General features: G+C 48.1%; 1 protein-coding gene across 7 annotated transcripts in view; it reads left to right on the top strand.

Moving 5' to 3' along the window:
- CCDC30 (coiled-coil domain containing 30) overlaps positions 1-15782 on the top strand; it is a 143939-nt gene extending 128157 nt beyond the window's left edge. For all 7 annotated transcript variants that reach the window (XM_084874528.1, XM_084874532.1, XM_084874526.1 and 4 more), the window contains one exon: positions 15717-15782. The gene's annotated coding sequence lies outside the window, so the exon portion shown is untranslated. The remainder of the gene's footprint in view (positions 1-15716) is intronic.
- The last annotated feature ends 4889 nt before the right edge of the window (positions 15783-20671 follow it).

The following is a 20671-nucleotide window of genomic DNA, read 5'->3' on the forward strand; positions in this document are numbered from 1 at the left end:
GGTATATAGCATTAAGGTAAGAAACAATATATGCAGTGTTATATTTGTTTTAAATGTCGCAATGGTTTTGCGGCTCCCAGGGTTTTTTTTTTTTCCTTCGAAAACAGGTCCAAGTGGCTCGTTATGTCTTAAAGGTTGCCGACCCCTGATCTAGGGGATTGTAGCAATGTGGCTTGGTATTGCATGTTGGAGCAGAAGTCAGATTAAGAGTTTGGGTATGCCTAGAAGACGTGGAGATGGTGTTTAACGCGCAGTCTAGAGCTGGTCCTCTAGATTTTAACTTTGCGAATTTTGGGTTTTGCTTCCTTACCCCATCTGGCTCAAAGGGCTCTCTGGCATTGAATTGATGGAAGAAATAAAACTTAAACTTTACCCTACGTAATAAAAGTGTACCTGGTAATATGCTACTAGACCAGACAACTTTCTAGACGAAGCTGAGGCTGCGAGGGAAGCTGGTGCTGGAAGCCAGGGGAAGGAAGACCTTGCATGAATTCCGTGCATCAGGCCTCTAAGTACAGGGAGGGACAGGCTGGCTCCACACTCCTGCAGAAAGCTCTTACTGAAGTGGCAGTGGTACATAGTACGTGAGGTAGCACCTGTGGACCTGTGTCCTTCTGCAGGATCTGAGGTCCTCCAGGAATATACAGCAGTGACCTCTGAAGACACCAAGGTAGATCTGGGAAGGCTGAGGGGACAGGCTCCTCTGCTGAACAGGTCACGGGGATGTAATCTCTCAAAATTGAGGTTGTGAGAAATGAAATCTATTGCCAAGCACACAGATAGTGACCCACAGAGATCTTGAGCCACACACCCTTCCATTTCTTAGACAAAATTCAGCTCCATTATCTTATGGAACCATCGTGGTGTATGCGGTCTGCTATTGACGAAACATTATGTAGTGCATGACTGAAAGGGTTGTCTTAAGGAATGGGAAAGCAAATATACTAGGGAAAAAACTTCTGGCAGGTGGGGGGTTGGTTTTAGTCAGGGCTTTGCCACCTAACTTCAACAGAGGGAGAAAAGGGCAAAACTACTGAAAGTGGATGTAGAGCTATAGTTGACAGTAATGTTCCCAGCATCCCTGGTCCAGGGGTGGGTATGATTAGCCAAAGCCAATAAAAGCATAGCATTCTCTGGTGACTGGGATTGGTCCAGGGCTTGGCAAGTGTTCCAAATTGACTCAAAGTCATAGGAGTACTGTTTTAAGGAGTTGGAGGTAGTGGTCCTAGACTGGCATGCTTAACCTTGAGATGTGGTGCAGTTACTGGTGATGACATGTAGGTTATGGTCATATGAGTGGAAGATGAAGAGTCATTGCTGGAAGTGGAAAGGTCAGAAATAGACAGTGGTGTTCAAAGAATCCTCTGGGCAATGAGATGGTAGTGATGGTAGAAGGAGTACCACAGAGAAGCCATGACAGTGACCCCGGAATGAAAATCTTCAAGGAATGCTGCTCGATATGGGACATAATCTGAGGATGTGGGCTTCAAAGAAGTTGACGTTGAGGCCTTATGAGGTGTGACTGGAGACTTAGCTCACCACCAGGCATCATGGTACTTGGGTTAAAAGAAGGAAAAGACGTCACTGAACGGGCTCCGAGGGAAGTGGTGTCCTAGGGGTGAGTCTGGTTTAGAGGCAGAATAAGAAGGTGAAGGAATATTCAGAATAGGCTGGTGGCTGGCTTTCAGAGGGCACGGTGGAAGGTTTGGGAAGGGAGCAATATTAGATCAGAATCGTAGTAGGAGAGTGTGGGAATTAAAGTGACAGCTGACACAGAGTGAAGCTTTAACATCTGGTAGAGACAGGCAAATAGGAGTAAAGCACGGGACAGGCTTAGTCCTGTGGTTCTGCTGGAGGAAAGACTAGTCTGATACTGGTGAGGCTGGCTGGTGGCTGGGAAGGAGCAGTTTTAGCAAATGTGCCTCTCCCTGCTCAGAATGGTGCCCCAGGGAGAGGAGGGCCAGTTTACATTCCTTTAATCTGGCTGCCTGCTTATAAGGCTATAAACGGTTCAGAAGTGAGTAGATTTATACCTATATCAGTGAGGTTTTAGCACTTTAAGGCTTAGGGCAGCTAACAGGTGATAGGGAATCTGGATTGTTTTTAAGTAGAATGCTTTTTTACTTCAAAAGTATTACTCTGGGCAAAGAAAAAAGTTTAATCAGAAATGACCAACTTAGCCGAAACCAGTTTGGCTCAGTGGATAGAGCGTCCACCTGTGGACTGAAAAGTCCGGGGTTCGATTCCGGTCATGGGCATGTACCTTGGTTGCGGGCATATCCCCAGTGGGGGTTGTGCAAGAGGCAGCTGATCAATGACTCTTTCTCATCGATGTTTCTAGCTCTATTTCTCTCTCCCTTCCTCTCTGTACAAAATCAATAAAATATATTTTTTTAAAAAAAGAAAAGAAATGCTGAAACCGGTTTGGCTCAATGGATAGAGCATCGGCTTGGGGACTGAAGGGTCCTGGGTTCGATTCCGGTCAAGGGCATGTACCTTGGTTGCGGGCATATCCCCAGTGGGGGGTGTGCAAGAGGCAGCTGATCGATGACTCTCTCATCGATGTTTCTAGCTCTCTATCTCTCCCCCTTCCTCTCTGTACAAAATCAATAAAATATATTAAAAAAAAAAAAAAAAAGAAATGACCAACTTAGGTATTGTTGCAGAAGTCCATGTAAGTAATGAGACCTGGACCATAGACATGACAGAAGGAAAAGGAGGTTCAATTTGAGGTGTTTTCAGAAATGGGGTTGACAGATCTTTGTGACTAGCTAGATAGATGTAGGGATGAGGACGAGGGCAGAATCCAGTATGATTGTGGTATGTCGATGCAAATAGTGCCATCTGCTGGAATAGAGAGTGCAAAGGGGTGTGCTATATGGAGCTGGGGTACCTCTGGGCCATCCATGGGGAGTGTGCAGGAAGCCGGTTTGGAGCTGAGCCAGGTTGAAGCTGAATGTTTGACACTCAGCAGGCAGCTGGTGAACGTTTTGGTCATATATGAAGTCTCGTTATTCCAGGAGCATCTGTGAAGAGCAGAGGGCGGAGGCCCCGGCTTTTGAAATAAGGCCAAGGACATAAAAGTGATGACTGGAAAACGATGTATTAAATCAAGAATCGTGGACGTCAGAGAGTTCTAAAGAAGGAAGTAGAAATGGTGCAGCTGGCATCAAAGCCAAGAGTTCCAGGGAAGGTGAGCTAGGCCCCAGACCGCAGCAGCTGGAGGTGAATGGCGCTGCGAGCCCACAGCCTTCCCCGTTCCCGAAACAGCCGGTCCATCCTGACAGGCCCCAGCCCCTCAGAGTCAATCCTGACATCTCACTTGTTCTCACATTCCATGTCCCGTAAGTTTTTAAATCTTGTCAGTTCTGCCTTTGAAACTCCAGGATCTGAGCTCTTCTCACCGCTTCCAGTCGCACGGACCCAGGCCTCCATCATCTCGCCTGGATCATTGGCGTAGCCTCCTGGGTGAGCTCCCTGGAACCTCCCCTTCCCACACCCGCCCCTCTCCCGCAGTCAGCTCTCTCAGCACTGCAGCAGGGTGTCAACACCATGTCAGGCTTGGGGTCACTTCCCTGCTCAGACCCTCCAGAGGCTTCAGTGTCACCTGCACCATGTGCCCCCACCTGTCCCATTCCCATACTGTCCCCTCTCCCCCCACCCAGCCTCCTCCACCCCAGCCTCAGGCCTTTCCTCCAGGGGCCAGGCATACTGCAAGGCCTTGACACTTGACTGTTTCCCCAGATAACAAAAGGGCTTTCTCCCTCAGACCTTCCTTGTCTGTCGGTTTAACGTGGCAGGCCCTCCCCACACCCAGATCTCCCAGCCTCCTTACTTACCCTGCTTGACTTTTCTCCGTAGTGCGTACCCTCACCTGCTCATCTATAGTAACGTTATTCTCATAGAATGTAAGCTCTCTAAGGGATTTTATCCGTTTTGTACAGAGCTAAAGCTCACGGGACATGTCGAAGTGGGATGAAGGTTTGGCTCAATGGATAAGAGCGTCGGCTTGGGGACTGAGGGACCCGGGTTCGATTCCGATCAAGGGCATGTACCTTGGTTGCGGGCATATCCCCAGTGGGGGGTGTGCAAGAGGCGGCTGATCGATGACTCTCTCTCATCGATGTTTCTAGCTCTCTATCTCTCTCATTTCCTCTCTGTACAAAATCAATAAAATATATTTAAAAAAAAAAAAAGAAGGAAGCAAGGGCTGCCGCTGGAAGGGCAGGTGAGTGATTGGGGCCACATTAATTTACATATTAGCCAAATGGGAAGCACGTGAGAAGGAAAGGGATGTGGTTATCATGCATACTGGGATGGAAATGGCCCTGGGCAGCATGGGAGTTGCAGTAGCTCTAAAGATAGGTACGTTTGGGGGAAGGGTTTTTTTTTTTTTTTTTTTTTTTTTTTTAAGGATGAGATGTGTTTATAAGGTGAGGGAGAAGGAGCCAGCTAAGACAGCTTTATACGTACGGTACAACAAAATGCCTCACTTTGCCTGTGCATAAAATTGGATTTCCGCAAGTCATTTCCAGGCACCAGGAAGGAACGTGGTTTGGAGTCAGGAAACCTGAGCTCCACGCAGACAGTGAGGTCCCACCTTCCAGAGCCTCCTGGTGGAGCTCACACGGAAGTCAGCACGGCCCCTGGAAGTCTTTCTCTGAGTGTGGTCTATGGGCCCACCCAGGAGTCCCATCAAACCGCCAATCCAGACGCAGGGAGGACACTCCGAATGAGCGTTTTACATAAGCCCGGGAACATTCACACAGTGCAGCTGCCTAAGGTTCCTGTGAGGATTACATGAAAATCAGTAAAATAATAATACCTGATACTAGCTGACGTGACTCCCAGGGGATGTAAAGGCCCGGTGCCTCCCTCCACCCCACTCATTTTAGCATTCTTCTCCTTTTGGGAGCCGGATATTAAAGTTTAGGGGCCAATCAAAAGCAGCCACATATATGGGGGAAATCAGAAAGTCACTGCCTGTGCCCAAGGAAAGACACAGCCTCAGCTAAGACCTGGAAAGACCTTAAACTTACACCTGAGGCTGATCCATGGCTTTTTCGCTGTAAGTCAGAACCCACCTATGTCAGAACCTACGTCACTCACATGGAGCACATACACAGCAGTAATAAAGTGAAACAGAAAAAAAAAAATAATTCTTTTTTAAAAAATATATTTTATTAACTTTTTACAGAGAGGAAGGGAGAGAGATAGAAAGTTAGAAACATTAGCGGCGGAGCTTGAAGATGGCGACCGAACAGATGGACTTGTTCTGACCCCGGTCCCAAAACAGATAGAAGCAACATCTGAGTCGCTCAGGGAATGTTGATTAGCAGCTAAGGGGCAGCGGATCACTCTAGGAAGGTAAGGAAGTGTCCACTGGACAGGTTTTCCTGACCAAGCGGCCAGCACTCCCGACTTCTCCCGGAGCTCCGGGCTCGGCGCAAAGGCGGCGCCACCCTACCAGGAAGGGAGCAGCTTCTCTGAGGCCTGGAAAACCCACAGCCGAGGAGTCCATCGAGCACCTGTGGCGCCCCGATCGGAGCAAGCGCGTGGATTCAAGAAAGCTCTTCAACCACCCACGGAAAGGTCAGAGTTTGCGTGGCTAGCCTGCGAGTTCAGGCTACGATAGCCCCATTGCTCCCGCGAGGCCCCGCCCCCAGAGCGGCCCTGAGCGCCGCGGCCCGGAGCGCCGCGAGGCCCCGCCCCCAGTGCAGCCCAGAGCGCTGCGGCCCCGGAGCACCGCGAGGCCCCGCCCCCAGTGCGGCCCTGAGCGCCAAGGCCCCACCTATTGATATATTGTAGCACCAGAGCGCCGCGAGGCCCCGCCCCCAGTGCGGCCCTGAGCGCCAAGGCCCCACCTATTGATATATTGTAGCACCAGAGCGCCGCGAGGCCCCGCCCCCAGTGCGGCCCTGAGCGCCGCGAGGCCCCGCCCCCAGTGCGGCCTGGAACGCCGCGGCCCCGACTATATTGTAGCCCAGGAGAGCTGCGAGGGCCCGCCCCCAGAGAAAAAGAAGGCCAGAGCAACCAAAGTCTGGGAGGTCAAACTGGTAACACTGACACCTAAGGGCTGAACTACAAACTGCCTTTTTTTTTTTTTTCTTTTTTTTCTTTTTTCTTTTTCTTTTTCTTTTAATTAATCAAAAATAAATGGACACAAATAACTAAGATATAGCCTACCTAAAATTAAGGACTACCTTACAAAACTGAGGTGCAGTGGAAAGCTGGGAACTGCAAGACTCTCTGATCCAAGAACCAGGCATACCAAATACAATAACAGAGGAAGTGATTGAACTCTACTGGACAATTTTATGCTAATTATACTATTCTTTATTTTATTTTCATTTTTTACATTTTTTATTTAATTTTCATTTTTTACATCTTTTACTTCAGAAACGATTTTTTTTCTTTTTTCCTTACTTGATTTTACCTTTTCAATTATTACATTTTTCAATCTCTATCATCACTATTACTACTGCTATTTTGCAATTTTTTTTTTCTTTTCCTCTCCAGTACCATTTTACTTCGTCTTTATTTTACATTGGGAGTAACCTTCATTCTATTTTAATCTCTACTATAGCATCATTCAACCCTATCTCAATTCGACCTTTACCCCATCACTCTCTTACTAAACTTTAGTCTCCAGTTTATCCTATCCCTTTCCGGCTTTAGTTTTTCCTCTATTCTTTCTGTATACCCCCTGCTAAAGCTCTCACTATACTCATAGACCTAAGTTCCAACCCCTGATACAAGTGTATAAATATCACTCTCTGCACTATATTAACTAGTTAAAAAAAAAAAAAAAAACACAAAAAAAAACGGTTCTACTTTCTATCCTTTTCTCATTGTTTGAGTGAAGGTTGATTATTGTGAATATTTGTGCTTTTCAGTGAAATTGTTATGCTTATTCCTGTGTTGTTATTGTTGCTTTGTATTTTTTTTTAAATCCTCTGTTTTTGTTTGTTTCTTTGACTTCTGTATATCATAACCTTACTTAATAATAGTGGATATTGTATTGTAGTTTGTATTAATCTCCAAGTATTGTTACTGGCATTGGCTGGGCTGTGGTTGATCTATGGCAATTTTCTCCACATATATATAGTTTGTTTCCCATTTTTTTTAGTTTGCTTCTTTTCTCTCTCTCTCTCTCTCTCTCTCTCTCTCTCTCTCTCTCTCTCTCTCTCTCTCTCTCTCTCTCTCTCTCTCTCCTTTTTCTCCCTGTTTTCTAACTTCATTTTGTCATTACTTTATTTCTTCTTTGACTTTTTTTTTTTTAATTTTTCTTTATTTTATTTTTACCTTCCTTCCTTCCTTCTCTCCTATACCCTAATTTGCCTATCGCTAGGGGTTACCTTTATTAGAGGTTATTAATATTGTAAATACATTCCTGTTAAGTGCCTCTCGTGTTGTACCTGGTAGTGTTGTATTTTGCACCTATAAATTAACGCAAGAGAAAGAACACCACATAACCAGACATCCTGAAAAGAGATACCATGGGAAGACAAAGAAACACCCCACAAATGAAAGAAAAGCAGGCATCACCAGAAAAGGAAGTAAACGAGCCAGAGGCAAGCAGCCTACCAGAGCAAGAGTTCAGAATAATGATTATAGGTTGGCTAAAAAGAATGGAAGAGAAATTTGACAATAACCAAGAAGAAATGAGGAAGAACCATCAGGAATTGAGGAAGAACCAAGAAGAAATGAAAAATGACATCACTACCATGAAGAACTCAATAGAAAGCATCAAGAGTAGACTAGATGAAGCGGAGGACCGCATCAGTGAGCTAGAAGACAAGATGGAAAAAAATACCCAATTAGAGCAGCTTCTAGAAAAAAAGATTAAAAAGCAGGAGGAGAGCCTACGGGAGCTTTGGGACATTACAAAACAAAATAATATTCGAATAATAGGGGTTCCAGAAGGAAAGGAAACTGAGGTAGACGTGGAAAAAGTATTTCAAGAAATAATGACAGAAAACTTTCCTGAGATAGAGAAGAAAAAACCCACACAAATCCAAGATGCTCGCAGAGTCCCAAGCAAAATGAATCCCAGAAGACAGACGCCAAGGCACATTATAATTAAAGTGGCAAACAACAACGACAAAGTAAGAATCTTAAAAGCAGCCAGAGAGAGACAGAAAGTTACTTACAAAGGAACCCCCATCAGACTAGCAACTGATTTCTCAACAGAAACATATCAGGCCAGAAGAGAATGGGATGAAATATACAAAGTCATGCAAAGGAAGGGTTTGAATCCGAGAATACTGTACCCAGCAAGACTATCAATCAAAATTGAAGGGGAAATCAGGAGCTTCACAGACAAAAAAAGACTGAAGGAATTTATCTCCACCAAACCAGCAATGCAAGAAATGCTAAAGGGTCTACTGTAAAAATAAAGAAATAGGAATTGAAGAAGGAATATGGGTATAGAATAAAAATGCCATCAAACGAGTACCTATCAATAATAACCTTAAATGTAAATGGATTAAATGCTCCAATCAAAAGACATAGGGTGTCAGATTGGATAAGAAAACAAGACCCTTACATCTGTTGCCTACAAGAAACCCACCTCAGAAAAAAAGATGCACACAGACTGAGGGTGAAGGGATGGAAAAAAGTTTTCCAGGCAAATGGAAAGGAAAGAAAAGCTGGGGTAGCAATACTTATATCTGACAAATTAGATCTCAGAGTGAAGGACATAACAAGAGATAATGAAGGCCACTTCATAATACTAAAGGGTACAATCCAACAAGAAGAAATAACCCTGGTAAATATATATGCACCCAATACAGGAGCACCCAAATACATAAAAAAAAAAAAAACTGCTGGAGGACATTAAGGGAGAGATTAATAGCAATACAATCATAGTAGGAGATTTTAATACCCCACTGTCACCCTTCGACAAATCATCTAAACAAAAAATCAGCAAAGAAATATCAATCCTAAACGACTCACTAGACCAGATGGAATTAATTGACATCTTTAGAACATTCCACCCCAAAGCCACAGAATATACATTCTTCTCAAGTGCACATGGGACATTCTCAAAGATAGACCACATTTTGGGACATAGGCAAAGTCTCTTCAAATTCAAGAAGATAGAAATCATATCAAGCATCTTCTCAGATCATAGTGGCATAAAACTGGAAATTAATTACAATAAAAATAATCCAAAGAAATCAAATACATGGAGACTAAACAACATGCTATTAAACAAGGACTGGGTTACCAGAGAAATCAAGGAAGAAATTAAAAACATCCTGGCAACAAATGACAATGAAAACACAACAATCCAAAATCTATGGGACACAGCAAAAGCAGTTTTGAGAGGGAAGTTCATATCCTTACAAGCCTATTGCAAAAAACTAGAAAAAATGGTAACAGATGAACTAACTCTACAACTCAAAGAGTTAGAAAAAGAGCAACAAGAAAAGCCCAGTGTAAGCAGAAGGAAGGAAATAACAAAAATCAGAGCACAGATAAATGACATAGAGACCAAAGAAACAATACATAAGATCAACAAAACCAAGAGCTGGTTCTTCGAAAGGATAAACAAGATTGATGGACCTCTAGCCAGGCTAACCAAGAAACAAAGAGAGAGGACCCAAATAAACAAAATCAGAAATGAAAGAGGTGAAATAACAACAGACCCCACCGAAATACAACAGATTGTTACAAAATACTACGAACAACTCTATTCCAACAAACTAAACAACCTGGAGGAAATGGACATATTCCTAGAAAAATACAAACTGCCAAAACTCAATCAGGAAGAATCTAAAAATCTCAATAGACCAGTGACGTGGGAAGAAATTGAAACCGTCATCAAAAAGCTTCCAGCGGCGGAGAGGTCACAGCCGGAGAGGAGGAGAGGGCTGGGTGCTGCCTGGCGTTCCCTAGCAGGAAGGAAATAGAACCCCCAGCCTGGGCTGAACCCCCGAACCGGCAGCGCTGAGCCCCAAGGTATGTGCCAGACCCTTGGGACCCAGGCTCCGGCAGGGGGAGACAATCCCGGGGCACGGCGAAATGCGGGGCCCCCGGAGTAGCGCGCACATGGCGCGCAGAGGACTGAATGTTGACTCTGATGCTGGATTACCCTAGCCGGAAGAAACAAAGCCTCCGGCGGCAGCTCTGAGCCTCAGTCCAGACCGCCCCGAACTCCAGGTCTGGGCCAGTCCCTGGGGACCCAGGCTCGGGCAGGGGGAGAAGGAGCTGTGAGGTGGAGTCCTGGGAGCGCGGCGAAAGGCCGAGCCCCCGGAGTCGCGCACACTGTGCGCAGAGGACAGTCTGTTGACTCTGATCCTGGACTCCCCTAGTGGGAGGGAGAAATAAAGCTCCAGACTGGAGGAACGCCACGAGGAGCAGGAGCCCCTGCCGGACACCGGCCAGCCGGGCGCCAGCAAGGAGCCGGGCGACGGGGCCCCCAGTGGGGGGGGTGCCCCTGAGCCTTCGACTGCTGAGCGCTGGCAACGGAGCCAAGGACGGGGGCTGCTTCCTGGGCGGCGCCGACCCCGGCAACAGGCTGGAGCAGCGCGGAAGCCCGCGGAGAACAAAGGGGTGCCACAGGCCAACCTGCTGAGCTCCCAGGACAAGGAGGAAGAAACCAAAGAAGTTCTAAATGTGAAGAAATCAAGTGAGAGCAAACGATAGTAAAATTACTTAAGAAAGAATACAAAGAAGATCTTGAAAAATCAAAGACTAAGTCAGAACTCAACGCACCAACCAACATTGCAACATAAATGCGTTTTGTGTTTTTTTTTAAAAAAAGAAAAAAAAAAGAGAGAAAAAAGGGACAGAATGTTCGAACAGCGGCGACCAGGCCTAGAGTGGCCAGGCACAAGGCAGTGGCAGCTGGGCCCGGAGCAGCAGTGGCCAGGCCCCAGAGCAGCAGCAGCCAGAACAAGAGCATCAACGGCCAGAACTGGAGCAGCCAGACCTGGGGCAGTGCCAGCCAGGCCTGAGACAGAGGCGGCCAAGCCCAGGGTGGCCAGTCCAGGAACACCCAGACATGGAGTGGCTGGGCCCGGAGAAGCCCGGCCCAGAGCAGCCGGGTTGGGAGCAGCCAAGCCCAGAACAGCAGTAGCCAAGCGCGGAGCATCCAGGCTGGGAGCGGCCAGGCTCAGAGCAGCCGGGTCGGGTGCGGCCAGGCCCGGAGCAGCAGCTGCCAGGCTGGGAGCGGCCAGGCCCGGAGCAGCCGGGTCTGATGCGGCCAGGCCAGGAGCAGCGGCTGCCAGGCTGGGAGCGGCCAGGCCCGGAGCAGCAGCTGCCAGGCTGGGAGCGGACAGGCCCGGAGCAGCCGGGTCTGGTGCGGCCAGGCCAGGAGCAGTGGCTGCCAGGCTGGGAGCGGCCAGGCCCGGAGCAACAGCTGCCAGGCTGGGAGCAGCCAGGTCCAGAGCAGCCGGGTCTGGTGTGGCCAGGCCCGGAGCAGCGGCTGCCAGGCTGGGAGCGGCCAGGCCCAGAGCAACAGCTGCCAGGCTGGGAGCGGCCAGGCCCGGAGCAGCCGGGTCTGGTGCGGCCAGGCCCGGAGCAGCGACTGCCAGGCTGGGAGCGGCCAGGCCCGGAGCAGCAGCTGCCAGGCTGGGAGCGGCCAGGCCCGGAGCAACAGCTGCCAGGCTGGGAGCAGCCAGGTCCAGAGCAGCCGGGTCTGGTGTGGCCAGGCCCGGAGCAGCGGCTGCCAGGCTGGGAGCGGCCAGGCCCAGAGCAACAGCTGCCAGGCTGGGAGCGGCCAGGCCCAGAGCAACAGCTGCCAGGCTGGGAGTGGCCAGGCCCGGAGCAGCCGGGTCTGGTGCGGCCAGGCCCGGAGCAGCGACTGCCAGGCTGGGAGCGGCCAGGCCCGGAGCAGCCGGGTCTTGTGCGGCCAGGCCAGGAGCAGCAGCTGCCAGGCTGGGAGCGGCCAGGCCCGGAGCAGCCGGGTCTGGTGCGGCCAGGCCAGGAGCAGCGGCTGCCAGGCTGGGAGCGGCCAGGCCCGGAGCAGCAGCTGCCAGGCTGGGAGCGGCCAGGCCCGGAGCAGCCGGGTCTGGTGCGGCCAGGCCAGGAGCAGTGGCCGCCAGGCTGGGAGCGGCCAGGCCCGGAGCAGCGGCTGCCAGGCTGGGAGCGGCCAGGCCCGGAGCAGCCGGGTCTGGTGCGGCCAGGCCCGGAGCAGTGGCTGCCAGGCTGGGAGTGGCCAGGCCTGGAGAAGCGGCTGCCAGGCTGGGAGCGGCCAGGCCCAGAGCAGCCGGGTCTTGTGCGGCCAGGCCCGGAGCAGCGGCTGCCAGGCTGGGAGCGGCCAGGCCCGGAGCAGCCGGGTCTGGTGCGGCCAGGCCCGGAGCAGCGGCTGCCAGGCTGGGAGCGGCCAGGCCCGGAGCAGCCGGGTCTGGTGCGGCCAGGCCAGGAGCAGCGGCTGCCAGGCTGGGAGCGGCCAGGCCCGGAGCAGCAGCTGCCAGGCTGGGAGCGGCCAGGCCCGGAGCAGCAGCTGCCAGGCTGGGAGCGGCCAGGCCCGGAGCAGCCGGGTCTGGTGCGGCCAGGCCCGGAGCAGCGGCTGCCAGGCTGGGAGCGGCCAGGCCCGGAGCAGCCGGGTCTGGTGCGGCCAGGCCCGGAGCAGCGGCTGCCAGGCTGGGAGCGGCCAGGCCCGGAGCAGCCGGGTCTGGTGCGGCCAGGCCCGGAGCAGCGGCTGCCAGGCTGGGAGCGGCCAGGCCCGGAGCAGCAGCTGCCAGGCTGGGAGCGGCCAGGCCCGGAGCAGCCGGGTCTGGTGCGGCCAGGCCAGGAGCAATGGCTGCCAGGCTGGGAGCAGCCAGGCCCGGAGCAGCGGCTGTCAGGCTGGGAGCGGCCAGGCCCGGAGCGGCCGGGACCGGAGCAACCGGTCCCAGAGCAGCCGGGTCGGGTGCGGCCAGGCCTGTAGCAGCAACAGCCAAGTCCAGAGCAACTAGGTCGGGAGCGGCAGTGACCAGACCTGGAGCAGCTGGTTGTGGAACGAACCAGAGCAACAGAGGCCAGGCCCGGAGCAGCCAGGCCCGAAACAGCTTGCTCCTCGCCTGCCCCTGCCCCACGGCTGCCTCTCAGACATGGCTGGAAACTTTTGCGGGAACTTGAGGGTCTGCTGAATCAAGTGATGAAGGCTTAGATCTGGATGGGTTGAGTTAGTATAGCGCTGGGGTGTTGATCTGTGAGTGCCTTGGGTGGGGCCTGGATGAGGCTGGTTGACCTATTTGGAAATGTCTTTTGTGTGAAGTATATCATTGGGCATGTGGAGGTATTATTGATATGAGAAAATGCTAAGTAACAGATTTACTATCTGAAAAGGGATTTACTATCGGGGAAAGGGAGGGAGGAAGAGACTGAACATAAACTGTGCACCTATGGATGAGGACAATGGGGGATGGGGAGGGGGCAGAGGTTGGGGTGGGAACCTGGTGGAGGGGGGAAGAAATGAGGAACCTTTGTAATAATATAAACAATAAAGATTGATTTAAAAAAAAAAAAAAAAAAAAAAAGCTTCCAGCAAACAAAGGCCCAGGGCCAGATGGCTTCACAGGAGAGTTTTACCAAACATTCAAGGAAGAACTAAAACCTACCCTCCTCAGACTATTCCAAAAAATCCAAGAGGAAGGAACACTTCCGAACTCCTTCTATGAAGCCAGCATCACCCTAATACCAAAACCAGATAAAGACAACTCAATGAAAGAGAATTACAGGCCAATATCCCTCATGAACATAGATGCCAAAATCCTCAACAAAATTCTAGCAAATCGACTCCAGAAGAACATCACAAAGATCATACACCATGACCAAGTAGGATTTATTCCAGGAATGCAAGGATGGTACAATATCCGCAAATCAATAAACGTGATACATCACATAAACAAATTGAAAGATAAAAATCATATAGTCATATCAATTGACGCAGAAAAAGCATTTGACAATATCCAACACCCTTTCCTGTTAAAAACTCTTAAAAAGGTGGGAGTACAAGGATCATACCTCAACATAATAAAAGCTATATATGATAAACCCACAGCCAACATTATACTCAATGGGCAAAAACTAAAACCATTCCCTCTAAGAACAGGAACAAGACAGGGATGCCCACTCTCGCCACTCCTGTTTGACATAGTTCTGGAAGTACTAGCCATTGCAATTAGACAAGAGGAGGAAATAAAAGGCATCCAAATTGGAAAAGAAGAAGTAAAGTTATCCTTATTTGCAGATGACATGATATTGTACATAAAAAACCCAAAAGACTCCATTAAAAAACTAATTGACTTAATAAATGAATTTGGCAACGTAGCAGGATATAAAATTAATGCCAAGAAATCCATGGCATTTCTATACACCAACACTGAAACTACAGAAACAGAGGCTAAAGAAGCAATTCCATTCACCATCGCACCAAAAAAATTAAGATACCTAGGAATAAATTTAACTAAAGAAATAAAGGACCTATTTGCGGAAAACTACACGACACTGAAAAAAGAGATAGAGGAAGATGTAAGGAGATGGAAGAACATACCATGTTCATGGATTGGTAGAATCAACATCATCAAAATGTCCATACTTCCTAAAGCAATCTATAGGTTCAATGCACTCCCCATTAAAATACCAACGACATATTTCACTGACCTAGAAAGAACTCTCCAAAAGTTCATTTGGAACAATAAAAGACCCCGAATAGCCACAGCAATTCTGAGAAAGAAGAGTAAAGTAGGAGGGATCTCAATACCAGACTTCAAACTATACTACAAAGCCACTGTTCTCAAAACAGCCTGGTACTGGCACAAGAACAGACAAATAGATCAATGGAATAGAATTGAGAACCCAGATATCAACCCAAATCACTATGCTCAATTAATATTTGACAAAGGAGGCACGAATATACAATGGAGTCAAGACAGTCTCTTCAATAAATGGTGTTGGGAAAATTGGACAGACACATGCAAAAGAATGAAACTAGATCACCAACTTACACCATTCACAAGGATAAACTCAAAATGGATACAGGACTTAAACATCAGACGGGAAACCATAAAAATACTAGAAGCATCCACAGGTAGCAAAATCTCAGACGTATGCCAAAATAACTTCTTCACTGATACTGCCCCTAGGGCAATGGAAGCTAAAGAGAAAATAAACAAATGGGACTACTTCAAAATAAAAAGCTTTTTTACAGCAAAAGAAACCATCAATAAAACAACAAGAAAGCCCACGGTGTGGGAGATCATATTTGCAAATATTACCACTGATAAAGGTTTAATCTCCAACATTTACAGACAGCTTATACAACTAAATAAAAGGAAGATGAATGATCCAATTAAAAAATGGGCAATGGACCTAAACAGAATATTTTCAAAAGAAGACAGAAGGAAGGCCAAAAGGCACATGAAAACATGCTCAAAGTCACTAATTATCCGAGAGGTGCAAATCAAAACAACAATGCGGTACCATCTCACACCTGTCAGAATGGCCAACATCAACAAATCAACAAACGACAAGTGTTGGCGAGGTTGCGGAGAAAAAGGAACCCTCGTGCACTGCTGGTGGGAATGCAGACTGGTGCAACCACTGTGGAGAACAGTGTGGAGTTTCCTCAAAAAACTGAAAATGGAACTCCCATTTGACCCAGTAATCCCACTTCTAGGAATATATCCCAAGAAACTAGAAACACCAATCAGAAAGGATATATGCACCCCTATGTTCATAGCAGCACAATCTACAATAGCCAGAATTTGGAAACAGCCTAGGTGCCCGTCAGCAGATGATTGGATCCAAAAACTAGGGTACATCTACACAATGGAATACTATGCTGCCATAAAGAAGAAGGAATTCTCATCATTTGCAACAACCTGGATGGAATTGGAGAGCATCATGCTGAGTGAAATAAGCCAATCAACGAAAGAGAAACACCACATGACCTCACACATCGGTGGATGATAAAGATCTTTATAAACTGATGAACCAAGAGACAGATATAGAGAAAGTAAAGCAACAGGCAGACTGTCAAATTACAGTGGGGAGGGTAGGGATATCAGGGGGAGATAATAGATCAACCGAAGGACTTGTATAAATGCATATAAGTACAACCAATGGACATAAAACTATGGGGAGGGAGGGGATGTGTGGGAGGGAGGGAGGGGGGCAATAAAAAAAATCAAGAAAATATGTAAAAAATAAATAAATAAATAAATTTAAAAAAAAAAGGAAAAAAAGAAAAGAAATTAGTCTGCTGAATGATTGGACAACCTCTACAAGGGTCTAAAGAAAAGCCAAAATAATCTTTTAATGCTTCTTGATCCTCCTATGTGGTGGGCTCTGTTCTAGGTGCAAAGTACAGAGAAATAAAACAGTCCAAATCCCAGCCTCATATGGCTTGTGGCCTGTTTGGCCGATGCTGTTCCTTTTTCTCAGATTGACCTCTTTTATTGTCTTCATGTATTATCACTCTTTGAGGTTAATTATGTGGGGGTTTTTTTTTGTTGTTGTTTGTTTTATTGCTTGTTTATTGTTCTTGATACTCAGGAAGGTCAGCTCCATGAGGACCTCACCTGTGCACTCCCAAGCACCCAGAACATTTAGATATTACATTAAACTTCTTGAATGTACCATGAATGAATATTTTTATGGTTTTTTAACATGTTTCTATGATGTTTTGTATGTCATTTACCAGTTTACAGTGCCCTCAGCAGTAAATGATTTTCTGTTACCTCACCAGCACTGGTGTTTAAGGAGGAGGTTGTGGATTTGGGGGAATGGATGCGAAGGAATCACTGTTTGATGGAGAGCAAAGAAAATACTGAAACTCCCTATTGATATTTTTTAAATACTGCATTAAAATGTTACTTATCTGGAAAAAAAAAAATAAAAAAGAAAGTTAGAAACATTGATGAGAGAGGAACATCGATAAGCTGCCTCCTGCACACCCTCCACTGGGGATGTGCCCACAACCAAGGCACATGCCCTTGACCGGAATCGAACCCGGGACCCTTGAGTCCTCAGGCCGACGCTCTACCACTGAGCCAAACCGGTTTTGGAAGATAACAATTCTTGATCTTTACTTGTGGTAAATAAATAATAAAAAACATAAAGCGCGCGCGCACACACACACACACACACACACACACACACACACACACACACATATATATATATATATATATATATATATATATATATATATGTGATATGTCAAAATGACAGAACTTATTTTTTTAATGAATAAATTGGAGATGGCCACATAACCACGAAACGACGTAACCCGAGGACTGCCTGTATTTACTTCTTTGTTCCATCCCTGTCACATGTAGCCAGTCTGTGCCCCAGCCAGCAGCACTCGCAGCTCTGTGGGCCACCACTGATCTGCAGGGAGCGGGAGTGCTTCCTCAGCATCGTGTCAGCCTGCTGATGCTTTGAAGAAAATGTTACACTTTCCCCAACAGGAGTGTTGTCCACAATGAAACTGCCTAAAATCTCTCTAAATGGAACCAAATCTTACTTTCATGTGCTCTGGGAGCAAAGCAGGTCAGGAAGCAGACTTTGGTCCTGTTTTTCCTGGGCCAGATGCACTTGGGGCTCCCCCTAATCTCACCAACTCGAGATGAAATAACAAATTCATCCATTTCCAATGCACCTGGAATTCAAATGATGGAGGAGGACAAGGTATCTCAATTGAAATTCTCATCTAGAAAAGGAGAGGCACCACACAGCTCCCGCTGGCTGAGGTCAGTGTTCCCCAGGCTTCAATGTACACAAATCACCTGGAGATCTGGGAACGTCTGTTCCACAGGCTCTGGGGCGAGGCCCGAGGTCCCGTATTTCCAACAAGATTTCCGAGGATGTGACGCTGCTGTTAGAGGGCTGTGTTTTGAGTAGCAAGTCCCTAAAGCAGTGTTTTTCAACCTTTTTTGGGCAAAGGCACACTTGTTTCATGAAAAAAATCACGAGGCACACCACCATTAGAAAATGTTAAAAAATTTAACTCTGTGCCTATATTGACTATATATAAAGTAATTCTCTTGAATAGGAATCAAACACAAAGAAAGTATTTTATAATTACTTTATTATGAAATATTAAGTAAACAAAATTGTGAAAAATTATAAAATTCTTGTCTTGTCTGCACCTACGGCACACCAGGCAACAGCGGCTGAAAAACGCTGCCCTAAAGTATTTGTCACGCTTATTCCGGTGGTCAATATTAAATTGTCCACCTGAAAACTGTGGAGGGGTTTTAGCCTTTTATTTCTTGCTCTTGCAAACACCCACACAGAGAGAACAGGGAACCTCTGAGAAGCACTGGTGGACACACAGTACACTGCACGCTGCTGAAGATGGAACTCGGCAATTACAGAAAAGAGGAAGGCCACTGAGGTCCAGAGTCCAGGAGTGTGAAAAGCCTGCGGGCTTGGGGAGCCTGGAGAAACTTAAGTCAATGAACAGCAGTTTAAGTATATTTGTCTGCTTCCAATCTCCATTGCAAATGTGATTAGTCTGCTTGAATAAATAGGAGTATGAGAGAAAAACGAACCACTGGTTATCAGACTTATTTTATAACTTCTTCTGCCCCTGACCTTTTTGTTCCTAGAGTATTTTATTTTTTAGTATATGTGCTGCCGAAGCGGGCACCCTAGAGTATTTTATTTATTTTTATTATTAAAAAACAAAAAAACAGTTTATTGATTTTTTACAGAGAGGAAGGGAGAGGGATAGAGAGCCAGAAACATTGATGAGAAAGAAACATCAATCAGCTGCCTCCTGCACACCTCCCACTGGGGATGTGCCTGCAACCAAGGTACATGCCTTTGACCGGAATCGAACCTGGGACCCTTCAGTCCACAGGCTGACGCTCTATCCATTGAGCCAAATGGGTCCTGGTGCTCCTAGACTATTTTAAAGCAGTCAGCCATTATATCTTGTCAGGGTGCACTTCTAAGAGATAAGGGTTAAAACAAACAACAAACAAACAAACAAACCACCGTGTCATTATCACACAAAAATGGACACAAGTAAACACAGAATTAACTGTAATTCCTTGACATCATCTAATCCTCAGTCCCCACCCAGATCTTTGGATGCAGGCAACAGGTACTCCAGTGCCCAGGTTTACTCCCCTTGCTATATATATATTCCTCCCCAAACCGTATTTTTTGGCCAATTTCATTGGGGGGGGGAGGAGGAGGGCTGTGTTTGCAAAAACAATGGCAGAAGCTTTAGGATCAAACCCTTTGCCTCTGGCTAATTCTTTAGCCTTGAGGTTGGGACAGTAAACGGAATCCCAGTCCTGAGGCTGGGGAAGTTAACCCCACCACAGGCTGGCAGCCCTAGTGACCTTGGCGTAGACATTTGAAAGAAGTTGCTTCAGGAGAGTCCGGGGGAATCAAGCTTCCCAAACTCTTCTAGCTCCGAAACCTTCTCACTTCTCCCAGGCACCCTCACATTGCCGGCACCACAACCCCCCGCCCCTCCTCCCCCCCCCCTCCCAACACACACACACACACACACACACACACACGCACTGTTCATCGGTGTATTAGCTGGGCTGCATGTGGTGATCTGTCTCCACCTCTCCAGACTCTGGCCTCCCACGGAAGTGTGCTCCTGCCGGGCTCTCAGCCTGCCTGGGCGCGGAGCTGGGCTCTCTCACCGCCGGCCCCCCGAGACCCTCCGGAAGCAGCTGGGGCAGCCTATCCCCACCTCTTCCTGCCGAGTCCTATCGCTGCGGAGCCTGGTTCTATGCTGTTTTATTCATTTTTATTTTTTGATTCTATGCTGTTTTAACAAGACCCAGGATAGAAGTTCAAGCTTGGGTACACCACCTAGGTTCTATGCTGTTTTATTTTTTTATTTTTGCATTCTTTTTGTAAATTAAATTATTATATGTGTACATATCTTACCATTGCCCCCCCCCCCCCCCATTCTGTTTTAACAAGACCCAGGATAGAAGTTCAACCTTGGATACACCCTTAGCTGTTCCCCCTCACAGTCCCGCCCGCATCCTGGCCTGAGGAGCGCAGGCCTGGGCCGTGCCTCCTCCTGTCTCCCTGCTTTTCTCTAAAGCTGGTGCCGTTTCTGTCCGTGAGGACGTTGGGGGGGGGGGCGGGGGGGGGCGTGTGGACCCTTGCTCAGTGACAGTCCTGAGCATCCGGTAGACCCTGAACCATAAGAGACCACGCAGTTTCCTGGCCAACTGCTTGGCTGCCAAATCCCCAGCCTGGGACTGAGGTCGAGCCTTGGGCCCACACCCCACATCCCACGGTGCCCAGCCTGCACAGTGACAGCAGCCTTCCCTGCGACACTCAGCGTCCAGGTTCCGACTCGGGGTGTCAGGGCTCTGTGGCTGCGCGACAGGAATCACACGCCAAGCGGTTTCAGCAGAAGGGTCTGTTTATTGGGAGACTCGGGGAGCAGCCTGGCCTCGGGGTCTCAGGAAAGGCAGAGGGAGACAGGGCTTCCTTTCGTCCTCCTCGCCTCTTCTCTGAGGCCCCCACCCCCACCCCAGGGGCGAAAAATGTGGCCCCACCTTTGGGCCTCACAGAGGTGCCCGCTGCTGACCTCAGGAGCTGCCTGAGCTCAGATGCCCGGTCACCCCAGGCCAATTACACGGGGTGTCGGGGCGGAGCCTGGGTGTCAGAGGCCTGAGCAGCTGAGCTCAGGATGGAACTCAGGCCAGAAGACTCCATGGCTGGGGGGGCGGCCGTCCTGTAA

Source organism: Pipistrellus hanaki, assembly GCF_964339955.1.
Source record: "Pipistrellus hanaki genome assembly, chromosome: 2".
In the NCBI taxonomy this organism is placed as follows: Eukaryota; Metazoa; Chordata; class Mammalia; order Chiroptera; family Vespertilionidae; genus Pipistrellus; species Pipistrellus hanaki.